Genomic DNA, 20,753 nt, shown 5'->3' on the forward strand with positions numbered 1-20,753 from the left:
ATGTTTTCATCAAAATCCTAAAGTCTCTTAAAACACTCACAAACAGACACAGTCCTTCCTTCCCCACTTGCCCAGTCCAGAGTACCATATCTTAGGAAAGGAAATAGAAGTCCTTGGCTCAGGCAGTCCCTGGTTCTTCTCAGTAATCCATCTTAGCTGGGAGACCTCCCTGGGTTCTTGGCACCCTCAGCTGTGTCACCAGGATCTCCGCTAAAGCCGGGTGGTGGTTCCCCCTACTAATGCTGCGGGGGTCCCCACTCTGGCAAATGCAAGTGATCCTCTCTCCACCACTCCAGCCACATGGTCCTCTCTCCCCCAGGACAACAGGAGTCCCCACTCAGCCAAAACCACATGGTTCTCACTTTGCACAATGGCTGCGAGGAGGGGGTGGGTCACCACCCAGCCAAAGCCAAGTGGCGATTCTCTGCTAAAGCTGCATGGTGATTCTCTCTCAGGGCTGTGGGAGTCCCCAATCTGCTAAAGCCAGGTGGTGGTTCCCCCTTCTAAAGCTATGGGGGTCTCCACTCTGGCAAAGCCTCATGGCTCTTCTTCCCAGGACTGAGGGGAGAGGGCTCACCACACTGCCAAAACCAAGTGAAGGTTCTCTGCTAGAGTCACATGGTGATTTTCTCTGGCAGGGCTGCGGGAGTCCCCACTCTGCTAAAGCCACATGGTTTTCTCCAGTGGCTGCAGCATCTGGGTTTAAATCCCTGTGCCAGTCTTCCTCTGCAGCCCCATTTCTGACTCCTACAATTGGCTACACATGCCAGAATTCATATCTTTCCAGCTTTACTGGGCTGCCATCATGAGTCTGGGCAGGCATGGCCCCATGTCATGGAGCCAATCATCTCCAAGCTCCCACGCAGGCACTGTAACTCGGGGACTGGCCCTCCAGTTGTGTCTTGGTGGGTAAGTTACTTCCATTCCCCTGGCTCAGAGCTTGGCCACAGCTATTTAACATATCTATGTAACCAGTCAAAGGTTATAGATATGTTAAATGACCATGCCAGAGGGTAGCTGCAAGGCTGTTGCTATGAGAAACAGCTCTCAATAGCCCTGCTCCATTTTGTCCTTTCCCCCAACTCACACCTACGGGGGGGAGGGCATGAGGACATCCTAAAATCTCCTGGATACCTTGAGTTCTGGACCCTATTTCAAATGCCCATTTGGGGTACCCCCTCTTGGCTGCACCCTGTAACAATGCCACAGCTCCTGCTAATACTATTGTAGTTTACTGCCTGCATTCATGATTAGAGGAAGTAGAATAGTTAGTTATAGTTTATAGATAAAGATGCAATTTTTCCATCAAATATTTGTCCCTTAAAAATCTATACATGGACCTGTTTTACGTGCATTACCTCATTTAATTTTTACACAATCCCTTTGAAGTTATCATTGTTACTATTAAACTGATGATAAAAACTGAGGCACCCTTCGAATCTTTCCATTGATTTCATTCTCACAAGCAGAATAATCCTGGATTGAGACTCTAACAGAAGCAAATTTACTCTAGCACCTTTGCTTTTACTATTTTTTATTTGAAACTAAATTTTTATCATTAATATGTATTTATGCATTGGGTAGTTCTATATCTACCTAGCCAATTGTTCTTTCTATCAATTCACCGACCACATCCATAATTTTTCATTTCAGTTTTACAATATGTTTAACATTTAGTAGGGTAATTTCTCTCTCAATATCCTGTATATTTTTCAATATCCAAATCAGTTAGCTAAATTTAAGAGGCATTTTTAAAATTCATATTTATTGAGGTACAGTTTTGCATATGCTAAAATTCATCCTTTTTTTGAAGTACAGTTAAAGAGTTTTACAAATGTCTAATGCCTCCAAGAAAAGTTCCCTTATTCTCCTTCATAGTTAATCCCTTCTCCTATAAACTTTAAAAATAATTTAGGAATAAACGTTTTCTGGCTTGAGAAACATCACATTTTTAGTTTATACATTAAAAAGCATCTTTTAAACAATTTTTATAAATACGTTTAAATGAGCAGAAAGCAGCATTATGAAATAAGAATAACAGACCACTCTAACCAAAACAGATCTAATGAAGTTAAGATTATATTTAAGGTTTTGGAGGGATCATGTTGAATAAGGTTTAGGCATATAATTGTGCATAAAGAAAAGTAAAATAGGGATAATGCCACCCCCTCTAAGTAGTGGTATCATGCAGTACCTGACAAATTGTGGACTTGGTAAGCTGATATTTTGATCTTTAAAAACCTGGGGGGTGTCCTGGCTAGTATGGCTCAGTTGAGTGAGTGCCACCCACAAATCAGAGGGTCATGAGATCAATTCCCAGTCAGGGCACGTGCCTGGGTTGCAGGCCAGGTCCCCAGTAGGGGGCATGTGAGAGGCAACCACACCTCGATGTTTCCCTCTTTCCTTTCCCCTCTGTCTAAAAATAAATAAATAATTGATTTTTTTTTTAAAAAGCTGGGTTGAAAAGGTGAGGGGACTAACAAGTACTACTTGGTACTTACAAACTAGTCACAGGGATGTAAAATAAAGCATAGAACAATAACAATAGTCAATAACATTGTAATAACTATGTATGGTGCCAGGGATGTTTTTGAAAGATAAGGGGGATCACTTCGTAAAGTATATGATTGTCTAATGCTATGCTGTATACCTGAACCTAATATAAAACAATGTTGAATGCAAACTGTAATTGGAAAAAAAAGAAAAAGCCAGAGGAAGAAAGAAATCTGTTACTCTGGACTTAATTCAGGCTACCCAGAATATACTTGTTGAACTGCAAATAAGAAATTTGTAAAATATCAAACATATGGCCTTTGTCTTAACCAACAGAAATCTTTGGTATAGCCAGCAGTAATTCTTGGATTTCAAATATATAATTTTTAAAAACCCAGGAAGGGTAGTTTGGTCCCATAGCTTGAGATTTAAAAAAAAGATGATTCAGCCTTGGCCCAGTAGCTCAGTTGGCCCAATAGAGCACCATTCAGATACACCAAGGTTCCGGGTTTGATCCCCAGTCAGGGCACAAATAAGAAACAACAAATGAAGGCATAAATAAGAGGAACAATGACTCAATGTTTCTCTCTCTCTTTCCCCCTCACTCTCTTCCCTCTCCCTACTTCCTTCTGTGCATCTCTAAAAATAAATTTTTTTAATTTAAAAAAAGATGATTCAAAGTGGTTCAAAAACATAAAGTCAAAATTCATAAACTTCTTTTCAATCCCTTCTATTAGAAATATCAAAATCAACTTTCACAAAAAGGAAAAATAAAATACATATTATGGCACTTACAACTTGCACAACTAATTGTATTTCCCACTCTTGGTGGATGACTGTATCATTTTGTGAAAAAAAATTTGCACCAAATAATTGAACTCTAATTATAAAACTTTGAATAGTATGCAGCAAAAAAATGACATGATTTTCAAATAGATTGCATGTCCCTTACATTAGTGATAACACATCATATGTCTTCCTTATGGTTAATGTCTGACAGTGTATTGTGCCTTTACAACCTCCCTTCCTCATCCCGGTTCCTCCTCAGTCTACTGCAATCTCACTCACACCTCCACTCAAACTACTCCTGTGCAGACATTACTGTGTTTTTAATGCAATGTTTACGTCTTAATTTTCATTAACTAATTTCTCTGCTGTTTTTATTATAGATCACTTCTTACTGCTTAGAACTTTTACTCCCTTCATTTCATGAAACTCTCTTCTAAATAATAATCTTCTCCATCTCTTTTATCTTGTAAATGCTGGTGCATTCAACTTTTTCCTCCCCACTAAATGCATTTTCTTATTCTAAATTTCTCCTTGACTATCTCTATCACTTTTGTAACTTTAACTCCTACCTATATGCTCTTATGATTTCAAAAGTTACAACATTAACCATGATCTATTTTAAGAATATTAAACATGTATAAATACCTAATTTCTGCAGTTCTCCACTTCAGTATCTCAGAGATCTTTTAAAGCCCAGATATCTAAAATGGAACTCATATTCCTTCCAAAACCATTTTCCCTCCTAAAATCCATGCATCAATTTATAGTTCCACCAACAATGCAGACATCAAGCCAAAAATCTTGTTTGTTTTTGTTTTTTGTTTTTTTGCAGCCCTTCAGCCTCACTCCCTACCTAAACTACAAGTCCTATTGGATAATTTTATCTAGTAATTACATACTAAACCTGGACAACTATTTTTATTTCCGGGTCCACTTTTCATCTTCTTTGGCCAATAGTGTTCAAATGTATTACTGAATTTATATCCCAGGCCTCTCAAATCCATCCTTCACACATTATTAACAGACTGATTAATTAACCTAAAGCATTGACCTGATGCATTCATCTCCCTAAAACCCTTTAATGTCTCCTATTTAAATAAAGATCAATTTTTTAAAACATGTATACAACGATCTGTATAACCTTAACCCTACCTGCTTCTCTAGCTTCGTTTCATCCTGTGTTCCTTGCACTTTACCAACAATTATTTAGAAAGCACAGAACACATCACTCTAAGCTATGATTTTATCCTTTTCTCAGACAATTCCCTTTGCCTAAAATATACTCATGCCCTTCTTCTTCCCCCTTATAATCAACACTTTTTTTTCTTTTAAGACTCAACTCACATGCCATGTCTTCCAGATATTTTTCTAACACTTCTACTTTATTAACTTAACTACACTCATCTATTTTTCATAATACCCTATACAACACACTGGTGACATTTTGATATTTGCAATAAAATACTGCTGTATGTTTCCCTTTTTACTCCTTTCTCCCCATGATCAATATTCTATAAAAATTATTTCCTTCTTTTTTGAATCAACATGGCCTTTAATTACCTGATGTAATAGGGCTCAATGAATGATGGTTGAAATGAAATAAAAAACAAAAAGGCAGCTGACATTGGTAGTCTTGTTAATGGAATAGAAATATACCTTCACTGGAAACATTAAAAGATATTTAGATATCCCAATGCCTGTTGTACAGCCTCAATTATTTATCATTGATGCCATAGGGGGGACTCATACATTAGACAGAGGTCCCAGCCAAAGTAGAGGGTCTCCTAACTCTAATAGTCCATGATTCCAGTTACCCTGTGCCTCCCTTAGAGCCTAATTGCTAGCTTCTAAGATTTAGGCACTGATAGATTTCCAATTACAAAATAACAATCTGTATGTGAAAATACAGAAAACATTGTATATATTTTAATTTGTGTTTGGCATTTTACTCTTTGAAATCTCTCATATTTGATTTCTTTTCTAAAACTATTGCCTGTTAAATGTTCTTCATACATGTTTTACTATCATGAAAATTGAAATGCAATTTACACAAAAAGGAGCAGAATTTAATTTACACAATTAATCAATTTATACTATTCAATAAACACAACAGGTATATAATTGTTTTCAAAGTAGAAATATATTTTAAAATGAAATTGAGATCTACAGTTTGCTGGTTTTATATTATCTAAGACTTCAAAATTTAGCTTAGTTCTTGACCTTTACTGAATTCTTTACTGGAAAGTGACATGTATTTTCACTTTAGTGTCTTCCTCCCTGATTAAACTTTTTAAATGCTTACACAAGAAAGCTGTGATTAATGACAGTTAGAACTTATTGTACTTGAAGGACAAATGCTTGCTTCACTGGTTAAGGGAACGAGCTAATCAAAACAAAGAAGAGCAGGGCAAGGGAGAACAGGGAGAGAAACGAAAGTAGTGAATCTATATGGATTCGCTTGAAGTGATGAGCTGAACTGTTAACTTTTCATTTACTGCATCACAAACTTGACTCAACCTTTGTATTAAGAATAATGGAGCAATTCTTATAAAAAAGTATAAAACTTCTCAAATTAAGCCTCCCCCTTCTTATTTTTATAGCTACTAGTTGATATTATTCCAGCTTCTTCACAGTAAATGTTTCACAGTATCTTTCACAGATTAGAAAACTTTTCCACCTCCACAGTTACAAATCCTGCTATAACAAGCCAAACTGGCTGTCTCTTCAGAGACTATATAGTTCATACTTCAGCATGAAATTGAGACTGAACTTTTATTTGCTGAGAAGGTGACACAATTTTCTTTTATATGGTGTGGTCTTGTTCTTTCGCTTCCTAGTGACCTCAGAGGAGTGGGTGCCTCAAATATTTCAGTGCTATATTTCTGTGAAATAGAGATGAATCAATCTTAAAAAGGAGGCAGAAATCCTTTTTGGTGGAAGGGTGCCAGGTAACAATTCAGAGTTTGCCTTGTTGATATTTACTAGGTGTTTCATCAAAAAACTGTACTGTTGATAGAAACTCAGGCACCTAGAAATGTAACTTAGTTGCCTATATGTTCTCCCTTTCCAATTAATCACTGAAAAATAAGAAGGGGTTAGAAAAACCCCAGGGATGAAGTTTATTGTTGTCTGGAGATTTTTGTACATGTACTATGGTACTATTTAGAGGGGGGAAAATTTTGTATGCTTCTTACATGATATAGAAAATATTCCTTATCAAAAAATTATACCTATATTGACTTTCAGAAAATTTGTGTGAAGGTGTGATATATTAGAACAAAATGTAAAATAAGCTTTACTGTACTGGGAAATTTAAAGTACCTGGGAGCTTACCTAATATTTGTTACTTTTGGTTCTCCAGAGATGGATTTGCATATTTCTTTAATGCATTTCTGCTGTAGATGTGCCAGTCTGTCTAGTAAACCATCACATGGACTGAGCAGAATCACAGCTAGAAGATGAAACAGTCCAGAAAATACAAATTTGGCCATTTTTACTTGTGTATTTTACTGTTTTAAACACCCTTCTCTTCCCTTAATAATTTTCCTTAGAGAAAGCACTTGTTGTTCCATTTAGAGATCTCCTGGGGGTGGTGAAGAGAAACATCATATCACCTCTGCAAGTTACTTAAGGGTTCCAATGCAGTAATGGGAGCAATGTTCCCAAAGCTGTTCTTGGTCATCAAATGCCTGTTTGATTTGGCAGCTGCAATGGCTAGTACTTTTCCTCAGCTAGTTTACTGGAAGACTCTCATTTTCTTATTCCTTCCGCTCTTCTCATACACATAAGCTCCCTATGAGCTTACAGTACTTTTATTTATTTATTTTTATTTTAAAAATGTTAATATATTTTATTGATTATGCTATTATAGCTGTTCCATTTTTCCCCTCTGCCCTGTACCCTCCAAGCTTAGAGTACTTTTAAACATTTTTATGTTTATGTTTTTCAGTTATTAACAAGAGTTTTATATTTTAATGTATGTGTTTCATACTTTTCCCTTTTTAAAAAACAACTCTTCCACATTTCATACAACCACTCTATAGTATATTATCAGGGAATAAACTCTAATACCTCTGTGTAGCCTTTAAAAGTCACTTTAACATATTATTAGGTTTATAAATATGACTGAACTTTTATCTCATTGGTAAGAATTCAAGTTTCCTGTCTCTGTAAAATTGTGGGATGTGTTTTTAGCCCATTTGTTTCTGTAGTCAATTTACTTCATGTAGAACCAGGTTTAGAAAAATAAAAAAGTGAAATTAGAAGTTCAAACAGAATTCACCTATGAAGCTAAATCTAAAAAATTATTAGAAAAGGCACAAGAAACAGAATAGCAAAAATTTCATTGGAGAAGAAGAATGAAGTGAGAGGAATGGCACTAATTTCAGAACTTAACATAATGCTGCAGTAATCAAGATACTGTGGTATTGGAAAAAAGGTAGACACACAGGTCAAGGGAAAAAAAGAGTCAAGAAATAGACTCATCCAAATACAGCCAAATGACTTCTGACAAACATACAAAGGGAAATTTGATGAAAAATGGAGAGTTCTGTCAACAAATGGTGTTGGAAAAACTGGACAACCATATGCAAAAAAACAAACAAAAAAACCCCCTTAACCTAAAGATCTCTTCATATACAAAAGGTAACTAAAGTGGATGGTAGATCTAAATATAAAATGTAATTCTGAAAAACTTTTAAAGGCAACATAGGAGAAAGTCAACATGACATGAAAACACATTCCATAAAAGAAAACAATGATAAATTGGAATTCTTTAAAATTTAAAAAATTTGTTTCATGTAAGTCTCCATCAGGATAATAAAAAGACAAACTATACACTAGAAGAATATATTTGCAAAGCATATATCTGACCGAGAACTTGTATCTCTAATATATTAAGAACTCTCTACATTCAAAGTAATAAAATGACCCAATATTAAAATGGCTAAAGACTTGAACACACATATCACTAAAGAGGATTTATTGATGGAAAATAAACACATGAAAAGATGTTCAACATGAGAACATCCACTCAAAATAACTGGGGAAATTCAAATTAAAACTGAAATGAGATATAACTGAAATAAAATAATCTGACAATACTAAATGTTGATGAGGATAAGGAGGACTGGAATGATCATAAATTGCTGCTGGGAATGCAAAATAGTGTGGGTGCTTAGAAAAATAACTCAGTAGATTGTCATTAAGTTCAACATACATCATATCACCCAGCAATCCTACAGATATATATTTCCCCCAGAGATATGAAAATTATTCATGCATAAATCTATACACAAACATTTTTAGCAACTCTATTCATAATCACCAAACCCAAAAACAACCCAAATATCCTTCAATGAGTAAATGCATAAACAAATGGCAGCACATTCATTCACCAGAACTACTTACCAATAAAAAGAAGGAACTATTGATACAACCAACAATTTAGATAAATCCCTAAGGCATTATGCTCAGTGAAAAAGCCAATCTTGAAAGGTTACATACTGTATAATTTCATTTACATAACGTTCTTGAAAGGACAAAAGCTCAGTCATAGGGTTTTGGTTGCCAATGATCAGGAGTGAGTGTGTGACTATAAAAGAATGGTTCAGAGTAATTTTTGGTAGTTATGGAAATATATATCCTGATACAATATGTATTAAACTTCATACAATTTTATGCAAAAAGTCCACTTTTCTGAATGTTAATTTCTAAAAGTAAAAGTAAAAAAATGAATATGTGCAAAACTGAAAATAAAATTGCATTTAGTTTAATCTAATATTAATTAAAAGTTTTTTTTTGGTATGAGGGCAGCATATGTTGCCTTGACCTTCTGTATATGTCCTCCAGGAGCACGCACACTCTAATTCTTTAACTCATTTACTGTTTTATTAATATCATGTGATTGGTAACAACAAATAATTTTAATGTAAGAGCTACTTTGTGAACATGTTTTTCATCGTATAAAAATACAATACTGTGTATTTTAAGTGTGTAGTTATTGGAATCTGAATTTTAAAAAAGGGATTTGACTTTTTTTGGTTAATTTTATGCTTTACTGTAACAAACACACAACAAGACTAAATTAATTGGCTTGTGGCATTGAAGAATAAACTTGATGGGATACAGATAATTTTTAACTTTACAGGTGACTCTATGTATGATGCCTTCCCAAAGAGTCCGAAAAGAAACAAAAAAAGGTTTGATAGGCCACACTGCTATAACCATCAATTATGCAAAGGTTGTTATATCCTTTCATCACACTGTAATAACATATCTAGTACTGCTGTAAAGGGTAGAATGGCACCAACCTTATGAGGGTTAATATGAAAGTTACCGCCTAGAGGTATTCTCTCTTAAATGTCACCCAGAACAGTATTACCCCTTTAATTCATCAGACTCCAGACTCAGGGTCATAAAATAAGCACAACAAAGTGCCTTTTGTGCCCTCCAATTGTCAACAGCCTCCCTCAGAACCATTCATCACCACAGGTGATAGATTCCTTGTCTTTTTCCTGTTTCTTTTGGCTCATGACTCTATAAATAATTTCCTATTAACAGCTTGTCTCATACTTTGGATATGATGTTTTCTGTGTCTTCTGTGGCCTTGACTCCTGGCTTCCCTTCTTGACCACAAGAACAATATACACCCCCTTAATTAAAGTGCTTTAGCTTCTCTGAGCAGACATCTGAAATGCTGTAGCCTGCATGATGAAGCCTGCAGTCTCTTAGCAAAACTACACAATCAGTGTTATCTTTTGATTTATTCTGAATATACTGTAGTACTTTAGAATGTACAAGATGTTTTCATTTACATTATTCATTTATATTATTGTTATCCATAATACTAAGCAGTTTAGATACTCAGTGTAGATAAAATCTTTCTTAAGACAAGAAATCTGCTGCTTAGAGAGAAACCTCCACTAAGGACTTGCACTAGTTTGCTGCAAGTTTACCCCTCTGCAGACCCACTGAGTCCTGTTCCCACACTCCTCTCACAGGTCCACTCTACATCTAATTTACCTCTCGGAAGAATAAAACCATAAACAAACACCGCTGCTTCTTAAAGCCTCTCTTATTTTTTTTAACTTCCAAATTTGAAAGTTTCTAACAGTGGTCTTAAGAACTTACTTTCTCTTTTTTGAGTATAAATATTTAATAGCTATAAACATGCCCTATGCCCTGCTCTATACTCAAAAGATATTATGACTAGGCCTGCAAAATATCAGGTAGTAGCCGAACAGGAAAATTTTATACACCCAGCCCCTTATTTCTTTTCCATTCTTATTAATTTTGCATGAAATGTGCCAATAAATTAACTCTTAGTATCCACTGGTGGTAGGAAATGCTGGTGCATATGTTTTCTTTATTTTATAGGGAATAAAGCATAGCTTCGTACAGAAAAAGTCAAAGAAAGTAAAGATCAGTGCCTACTTTTCAAGAGAATTTATACATAAATCCCTTTATACATAAATATACTTGACACATATTTCAATATTTTTCTTTTTATTCACTTAAATTGAACATGTGCTTATTAATTTACCTATATGTCTATAAGATACAGTGTATCATCCATTAATGCTCCAAAGCTTCTGGTCTTTATAAAAGACACAGGTTTAACCACATAATCCCCAAGGTAGCTTTGCCATTTGAATATTTGGCATGCTATTCATAAAAAGAACATACACATAGTACTATTTAAATACTTGCTACAGCAATAATTTCTAATATTATGGAAGTAAAAATATTGAAAGGAATAATTAGCTTACATGATGAATAGTGGTTATAACAATGTATATATGTTGCTCATTTAATAGCCCATAGTTTTCTAATTTCTTGATGTAATTTCAACAAGTAAAATCCTACTAAAAGCATTCTTATTCTTTCTTAAATATTATTTCTGTGTTTAGATTTTCTCCTGTAATTTTAACTCTTTATTTTAAAAAAATGTGAAATATTTATCTTCTAAAATGTTAGTCATTGCTTTTTATTCCCTCTATTTTTTATTTGTTTTCCTCTGCTTTTTAAAAAAAAAAATATTAATCAAGGTTCTTCTTTATGGGTTCAAACTCCCTTTAAAATTTTACTTTTTACTTCAGATTGATGTTCAGTGCCATATGAGACTGTGTTCTAAAGTGAACTCTCCCTTTGACTTTTGTAGTTTTTATATAAAGAGACATAAAGAATTGTATCTGAGGCATCATTGGTTTCCTTTGTCTTGTCTTTTGTTTTCCAGAGATATCATAGAACCCTTGGATATTCTTCTTCTTCTTCTTCTTTTTTTTAAGATTTTATTTATTTATTTTTAGAGAGGGAAGGGAGGGAGGAGAGAGAGAGAGAGAGAAACATCAATGTGTGGTTGCTGGGAGCCGTGGCCTGCAACCCAGGCATGTGCCCTGACTGGGAATCGAACCTGCGACACTTTGGTTCACAGCCCACACTCAATCCACTGAGCTACGCCAGCCAGGGCTGGATATTATTCTTCTAACATTGTCAAAATAACAGGCCAGTCTTCACTTTTAGACAGGATTTGTTTTGATTTTATTAAGTTTGAAGTTTAGAAACTCCACAAGGCACAGACCAAACTCTGTTTTAAGGAAACTATCCCCTTTAATCTCTACTCTAACACAACCCTGACCTATATTGAAAGTAATCACACACTTTCCAGCTCTCTGCTAGAGAGATTTCTCCTTTCAAACATCTAAACAGTTCAGCATCTCTCCTTTCTTGGGGGGAAGTTCTTCTAACCCAACCCTAAGCTATCATTTTACTTTTTATGTAGAAAAAGACTGAACTAAGTAATTTGCAAAGCATTTCATGTTATTTTCCCTTGTTGCAAAATTATTACTTTTAGGGAAGTGTGGGTGGGTGGGGCAGGGGGAAGAGGTAGCAGGAAAATGGAGACAACTGTACTTGAACAACAATAAATAAATAAACAAACAGTAATAGTTAAACTACAAAAAATAGATATTCAGAGCCTTGTCAAAAGTGGTATGTAAAAAGTGTAACAAGTAAGTGGCTAGAGTGGTGATACTTGTTTCCAAAGACCCCAGCTGCCAATAAATGCCCCAGCTGCCAATAAATGCCCCAGCTGCCAATAAATGCCCCAGGGCCAGGTGTACTACACACATACCATCAATGCCTCTGAAATAAAAGACAAGGGGTGAGAAAACAAGTATCTGTTTAAGAAGGACTTAAAGCAGGTCATATTTAATATTCATACACGGTGTTCTTGATTGTCATTTCATTCATTTGGATCTTATAAAATATAAAAATCCCTGAAATGAGTCAGTTTTCATATTCAGCTAAGTGATAATGATTATACTAACAATCCCCTGCTCTAACTCCTAAGGCTGGGCAGTCTCAACCTTGGCAAAAAGTCATAGTGGAAATAGTGGAAGCAGTCCAGTTACAACAATGTTCTTTCAAGTTTACTACAATCCCAATTTCCTAACTAAGATGACCAGAGATTAAACTCTCAGATTTCCCATCTAAGAGTCACTCCTGAAAGTGATATTGTTAGGTAGAGGAATCAAAACATCAATCTGCTCCTTATAATTTTTTCACAATCATATTGACAGAGATAGGTCACTGAGAAAAAAAAAATGTCCATGTATAAAACCAGATGTTTTCAAATAAGCAAGCTTAGATTTGCATTGTTACATATAACCCAAATCCAAGATTTCTTGCCCCCCCTTTAATGTCACAAATAAATAAATGAGAGACTCCTAATTGGGTGGTCCTATGGTGTCACCTATTCTTATGCTTAAGTCCAGGATATGCAATCAAGTCCTTCTGATGATACTTCATATTAATGTGGAGAGTTGACTGGTGTCCTAAGCTATATTGTCTAGCATATTTGTGACCATCCTGAGGCTAACTGCTTTTCTTCCAAGTATGTGTGAATTACATAATGTGGCTGCTGCCTCAACTCTGCAAAAATCCCACAGACTTTTCTTTCATCTTGCATATGGTTTTAAATTAACTGTGTTTTTCTTTACTGACCTTGAACTTTTAATTCAAACTCTTTTTATATTTTATTTTTGTCTATTTTTCCAATATAGTAATTAAATATTTTAGTCAATTTTATCCCTTATTATTTACTTCCCAATTAATAGTAATAAATGAATATTTAGTAAAAAATGCATGGCTTTTTGAACACTTCCACCTGTTATTTTCATTTCAATCAATATTTCTTACATGACATAGTCAGTTCATTAAATAATTTTGCTTTCTAGCCTTGAAGTTCAAAGGCTGACTTTATTCTCACTCAGTCACTTAACAAGTATATATGTACTGAGTGATTCTCTATGCTAGGTGTTCTTCTTAATCTTAAATTCATAGTTACGAACAAGACAAAAGAGGTCCCCGTTCTCATGGAGCTCACATTGTAACATAGGAATATAGATTTTAAAACATTATTTTAAAAATAAATAAATGAGAAAACAGATTAGAAATAAGTGCAAGGCTGAGAATTAAATTAAGGGGTTGGAACAAAGAATGATAGGTAGACACTTTACACTCAATGGTCAGGGAAGTCTTCTTGAGGACATAACATGGAAGCTGGGATCTAAAGTCCTGGGAGATAATTTGCACTTATGCCTTAAGTTTCTGTATTTGTGTCACTCATTTTTTTCATTGCTTCTCATTAGACTTTTATTGTTGTTATTTTATGAATTTATTCATTTTAAATTTATACACAATAATTTTACTCTTTTTGATTTACAGACCTATGAATTTTGGTAAATGCACACAGTTATATAACCATGCCCACAATAAAGACACAAAAGTATTTTACTGTCTTAAAAAAAATTCCTCTTGCTGCCCTTTAGAGTCAACCCCTGCTACTATGCTGGCTTAGGGCAAACACATTGGTTTTCTGTTCCCGTAATTTACTTTTGAGAATTCCATACAGATAGGCCATACTGTATATAACTTCTTCTGTCTGGTTTCTGTCACATAGTGTATGCATTTGAGATTCATCCATGTTGTTGAATATATTATTAGTTTGTTCCTTTTTTATTGCTGAGTAATTTTCCATTGTATAGATATGCTACTATTTACTTATCCATTTAGCAGATGAGGAACATTTAGGTTTTCTCAGTTTTTGACAATAATAAATGACATGACCACATACATTTGCATACAGGTATTTGTGTGACCCTAAGTATTCATATCCTTGGGTAAACCTAGAAGTAGAATTACTGAGTCATATGATAAGTTTAACTTTATAAGAAATTTCCCAACTGTTTTCAAAAATGACCATATCATTTTTATTTTTGCAAGCAATGTATGAGATTTCCAGTTTCTTTGCATTCCTGCAAGGCCTTGGTATTGTTTTAGCCATTCTAATAGGTATGTAATGGCATCCCATGGTTTCAATATGTATTTCTTCAATGACTACTAATTTTAAATATCTGCTTAATTGGCTCATTTGTCATCCATGTATTCTTTGGTGAAATGTTTGTCAAATCTTTTGGCCATTTTTTATTTGGTAGTTTGTTTTCTTATCAGTTATTCTTATTAAGTATTTTGGATTCTTTATATATTATGGATACATTTTTTTTATATTTTATTGATTATGCTGTTATAGTTGTCCCATTTTTTTCTCCCCTTTATTCTCTCTGCCCTGCATCCTGACTCCCACCATCATTCCCCCACCTTAGTTCATGTCCATGTGTCAAACATATAAGTTCTTTGGCTTCTACATTTCCTATACTATTCTTAACCTCCCCCTGTCTGCTTTGTACCTACCAATTATGCTTCTTATTATGAGTGTGTTTTGCATATATATTCTCCCAGTACCTGGCTTTTATTTTTGTTTTCCTAATAGTATGTTCACAGAGCAGAATGTTTTTTGATGAAATAAAATTTACCAAATTTTCTTTTGTATCTTTCTCTTGTTGTATTTATGTAATCCTTTAAATATATTTTTACCATGACACTCCATTGAGAAAAAGGACTTCCCTGCATATTATGTTTGCCCTCAATCACCTAATATTGCTACAAGTGCCGTGTAAAAGTCCAAGTGCCTACATGAGAGAAAAATTTTCATCTTTGTAGATGATTGCTAGCAAAATTTAAAGACTTAAATTTTAGATCCAGATCCATAAAAATCCTACAAGAAAATATAGGCAGTAAAATCTCAGACATTGCCTGTAGCAATATGTTTTCTCATATATCTCCTCAAGCAAGGGAAACAAAAGAAAATATAACCAAATGGGACTATATCAAACTAGAAAGCTTTTGCACAGCAAAGGAAACCATCAACCTCCCATATATTTTAAATTATCCTTAGGTTGCTCCTACTACCTAATACAATGTAAATGCTATGTGAATAGTTGTTAGAGTGTATTGTTTAAGGAATAATGACAAGATGTAAAATGTCTGTACATGTTCATTATAGACACAACCATTGTAGGCCCATTTACATGGCACACATTAGCAACAACATATTTTAAAAAATAGTTTTGATCTGCAGCTGGTTGAATCTACAGATGTGGGACCTGGGGATATGAAGAGCTGACTGTATCCACAGTAAAATATTCATCCAGATAAACACCATCAATAGATGTGAAAACAATTGGGTTAAAGGTTATGAGGAAAAAGATATTTAAGCGGTCTAAATATATTGTTCCCTATAATATTTATTCATTTTGGGGAAAATTCACCTTTGCAATGGATAGTACTTTGGTTACTTCTTAACCAAGTTTTTAAACTTACCATACAATGGGACAAACTCATATTATATGTGCTTCCTGATACGATGTTACTGTGAAATAGATCATATCATCTCATCATGAGGAAATAATCAAATTTTGATAATGGGAAATTCAACATGACAACTAGCCTAGGTTCTTTAAAAAGGTCAATATTCTCAATGACCAAATATAGAAATATTAAATTGTAGGGGTACTGATCCAGGTTACGGAAGACCAGAGACATGATTATCAGATACAGTGGGTGACCCTTGATTATATCTATGTCAGAGATTTAAAAGACATTTTTGGATATCTTCTGAGAATACCAGAGACATGATTATCAGATACAGTGGGTGACCCTTGATTATATCTATGTCAGAGATTTAAAAGACATTTTTGGATATCTTCTGAGAATACCAGAGACATGATTATCAGATACAGTGGGTGACCCTTGATTATATCTATGTCAGAGATTTAAAAGACATTTTTGGATATCTTCTGAGAATAAGTATAAAAAGAGTATAAAATAATGTTATTGTATCAAGGTTATATTTCTTGAGTATAAGATGGGCTAAATTTCCTGATTTTTGTGGTTATGTGGGAGAATGTCCACGATCCATCAGAAGGTCGAGTGGAGTGGGAGCAGAGTATTTGTGACATGTAGAATGGTTAGTCATCAGGTGAGAAAAAGAACTATAAAAGAAAGGTGACTCTCCTTACCCTTCCAGGAATAAAACTCTATATGATGTATAGAATAATTTATGTGTCAAGTACAATTCTAGATGCTGGAGTTACAGCAGTAAATAAGACAAATGAAATCCCTTCCCTTATAAATTCCCTTTTTGTTACCATATGACCTTTATCTTAATTTGTTGACTCAGAACCTGGAACTTCTCCTTGGCTCCACTAGACAAAACCATACTTATTCTTGTGATATAGCTTATCTATCCTGATTTCTTAAAAAAAAAAAAAAAAAAAAAAAAAAAAAACAAGGAGAATGTAGTCATTCTCCTTTTTCCTGGGAATTCTCAAGTTTTGTCTTCTCTCTATTCCCTTTCTTGATTTTTGTTATCAGCTTGCTTTTGTAATTTTGTTCTAATCATTTAGAGACTTTAAAAGAATGGTAAATGAATTGTCAGTCCATCATCTTAAACCAGAAGATATTATCTAATAATTTCTAAAGAGATTGTCTGGGGAGATTATCACATAAAATGAGTTAGAAAAGTTCTGTCCATTTCTGAAAGTGTGGTGGCAGCCTGAAGGATTTCTTTAGTATCCTTACAGTGCAACATATCTATTTCTGAAATGGTAAGAATAAAATATATGTATATTTGGAACTTTGGAAATTAAAAAAGACTCTCTCTCTCTCTCTATATATATATAATGAGACCAAATTGAGTATAATTATTCCATAGTTTCTCTAATTGTCCAAAATATTCACATATATTTGTAACATTCTTTGTTCTGAAGTATTAAAATTTCTACTCATGTACTGAAAATTCCAATAAATATAAAAGTATGGCAAACTTTGACCTTAATATCAATCCAATTGGAAACTTTATCTGTTTACCTTTTTATAAAATGAATACATTTATATAATTTTTATCATTATATGTTGTATATTCATAATTTACATACATTTTTTAACTGGCTGAATTTTTACTTGCTTGGTAATAGACACCCTACATGCTAAAATTTAAGTTTAACTTAGAACCTACCTAGTTAATGTTACTTGAAATTTTAAGTATGTATTGATTTCATTAGTTATTCATCTCAGAATGCTGTGGTGCACTCAATATGCTATTAGAATAAAAATGGAGGATAGTGCTTAATTCCTTTTATAGGTAAAGTTAAAATTATTTATTCCATTTAGAGTAGAGTAAAAATTCAACTGAGATCCATCAAAGCATAATTTTTTTTTGTTTAAAAAGCTTACATACTGACAGTTAAGCATTAAAAATCTCCATTCTTTGACATATTCTAAATAGAACAGAGTGACTTTGGCAATCATCAAGGAAAACTGGATAAATTATATCATTGTGTAATATTACTTTATATCTTCTTTCCATTTTTTTAACCTATCCACTGTCCACTATGAATTTTAAATGACTGTTTATGATCACTGCAAAGGTTTCAGCCCTACTTCATTTAGGTTTCATTCACAATGATGAAGAGGTTATCAGATCAAGATACAAAAATGTCAATGAGTGTCCTGTTAGAGAAGGTCCATATTTGTATTTAGGTTGCACACAGTATAGTATAAGCTGCTTTAAAGATTTTCCTGGGTCTCTTCTGGAAAAAAGTTGGTTAAAAAATAAAATCAAGAAATAAACCAAAATATTCTCTACAACTACTTATGAGTAGCACATATCTTTAAAGTATTTTGACTTTATATTATCAACACAGATGCACTCTTTAACCAGTTCATTTCTGTACTGTGTTTCATTATTTTCTTTTTTGTACAATTAGTTCTTGTCATCTTGTTCTTTCTGAGTAAAGCTGCTATATAGAGACACCTGCTGGGAACTAAATGAACAGAAGAAAATTCAAACTTGAACTTTGGAAATTAAAAAAAAGGCTTCTCTCCTACATAAAATAAGTATGTTTTCTTCAAATAACATATTTAATTTCAAGACACATTTGCCTCTGAAATATATCAAAATCCATCTACATCTGGAGTTCCGCTACTGATCTAAAAACATTTACCTTGCATGAAATTTCCATAATCTACATATAGGTATGCCTGCTATATGCAATAGGTATACAATATAAGAAATGTACAATAAATACATTTCAATCAAGTCATTTATTAAGTGTTCTCATGTGTTTCTAAAGAAATTAGAAGGGAATTACTTTTTCAGAAACTAGGTCTTTATTAATTCATATTTTAAATATCTTATTGCATTTAAAATATTTGTTAAAGCAATGTGAACATCTATCCTTTATGGATTTAATGCAAATATTCAAAATTAGTAAAAATGATCTCTTAAAAGTATGTTTACATAAAACTTTGTTGCCAATTTTAATCTAAGTGAACTTCTCAATTGTAACCCAGATGATTAAAAATATCAGAAATTATATGTAAAAAAGTACAGTGTTCAATAACAAACCATTAAGCAGGTATTTCAATTGTGTTCTAGCTCAAGGTCAAGCTTAACCTCTTTAGAACTAATTTGAGGTACCATATGTTATAAGATGAAAAAACTTAAAGATTACATGGGCACATATGATCTCTTTTTTCTTTTTTAAAAATTTATTGATTAGAGATGAGAGAGAGAGAGAAACATCAATTTGCTGTTCTACTTATTTATTCCTTCATTGGTTGTTTCTTGTGTCTGTCCTGACCCAAGATCGAACCTGCAACCTTGGCATATAGGGATGACACTCTAATCAACTGAGCTACCCAACCAGGGATATTTTCTTGATTTGTTTCAACAATTTCATCTAGGTGCTCTGCTAAATATTAAATTGTAAGTAAGATTATATACAGGTCTTGAAATGCAGCCACCACAGCAGTTCTCAAGTGATATTCACCACAATTTAGCTAAACATGAACCAGTCATATATAGAGAATGGATGACAGCAAGCATCTGCTCTATGCTCCCAATGAGATAGGGAGGATATGTTATATGATAACAAACTGATATCTGGCAAGAATGCTAACAATTGCTAAGATGTCAACCAAAGTGTTATGCCAGAAAGAGTGAGCATTGTAATTTCAGACCAGAAGAAAACACACCTTGAGAAATCAGTTGTACTTGCTATTAAATGATCTTAACAACACATACTATCCTATTCAGATCAAATACGCAAACCTATTCCCTTATATTTCATAGCATCTTGAAAGAGAGAAGAGTGTACAAGGTAACATAAAATCTGAAATCAGACAAATTCAAATTCAGTCTTGAGCACTAAGTAGCTGATGCAGTATCCTTGGGCAAGGTCTTTAAGTACTTTAAATAGCATCTTCCTCATTAGTACAAAGGAGAGATTAATGTTACTCTCATATAAAGTGCTTCCTAGAATATTTGGCACATAGTAAGCATTCAACTAACATTAACATTCTAATGTTGATCATCAGGTAAGGGTCTTAGATTTCATTAAATAACTGTACACATTATTTCTATTAGTTATGTGAGATCATAAAGATATTAGTATTTATATTGTTTGGAGAGAGTTGTAGTCAGAATAATAAATGTTGGTCTTGAGAACATTATTAAATGGGTTAGAAAGTCAGATTGAAGGATGTACCTCAAAAAAACTCAGACCTTACATACACTGAATTTTAAACACTGCAGTTCTTTGTTGTTTTCAATAATCTTCAAAAAATTCAAAAACATGGATCAAAACTTATAAACATACCAACAAAAGGAAAGTCCTATATTAATTATGAATTATATTACTTAGTTATAACTTCCCTATTGCCATTACTATTTGAATGGTTTCTCTTGGGCCTATCTCCTGGCCTACCCAACAAATATTCAGAATATTACATGAGCAGTCATAGAATTCCAAGGCAAAATACTGAAGAGATTTTCGTTGTGATTCTAAAACATTGAGAGACACATCACAGTGTGACTCACACATTATTTGGCCTGCAGTTGGAAAATCAATCTATTACTTTAGGATGGTAGGGAAAAATTGACAGCTGAACACTGAAACAAGGCCCTATGTCACATCCCCAGTGTTCACTGTTTCCTCTTCTGTAAGGAAACAAAGCCAGAGGGCTTTTTTGTCTGTTTGTTTTTGTTTTGCATGTGATTGGAATAT

The sequence above is a fragment of the Phyllostomus discolor genome, chromosome 1 (genome assembly GCF_004126475.2).
Source record: "Phyllostomus discolor isolate MPI-MPIP mPhyDis1 chromosome 1, mPhyDis1.pri.v3, whole genome shotgun sequence".
Lineage (NCBI taxonomy): Eukaryota > Metazoa > Chordata > Mammalia > Chiroptera > Phyllostomidae > Phyllostomus > Phyllostomus discolor.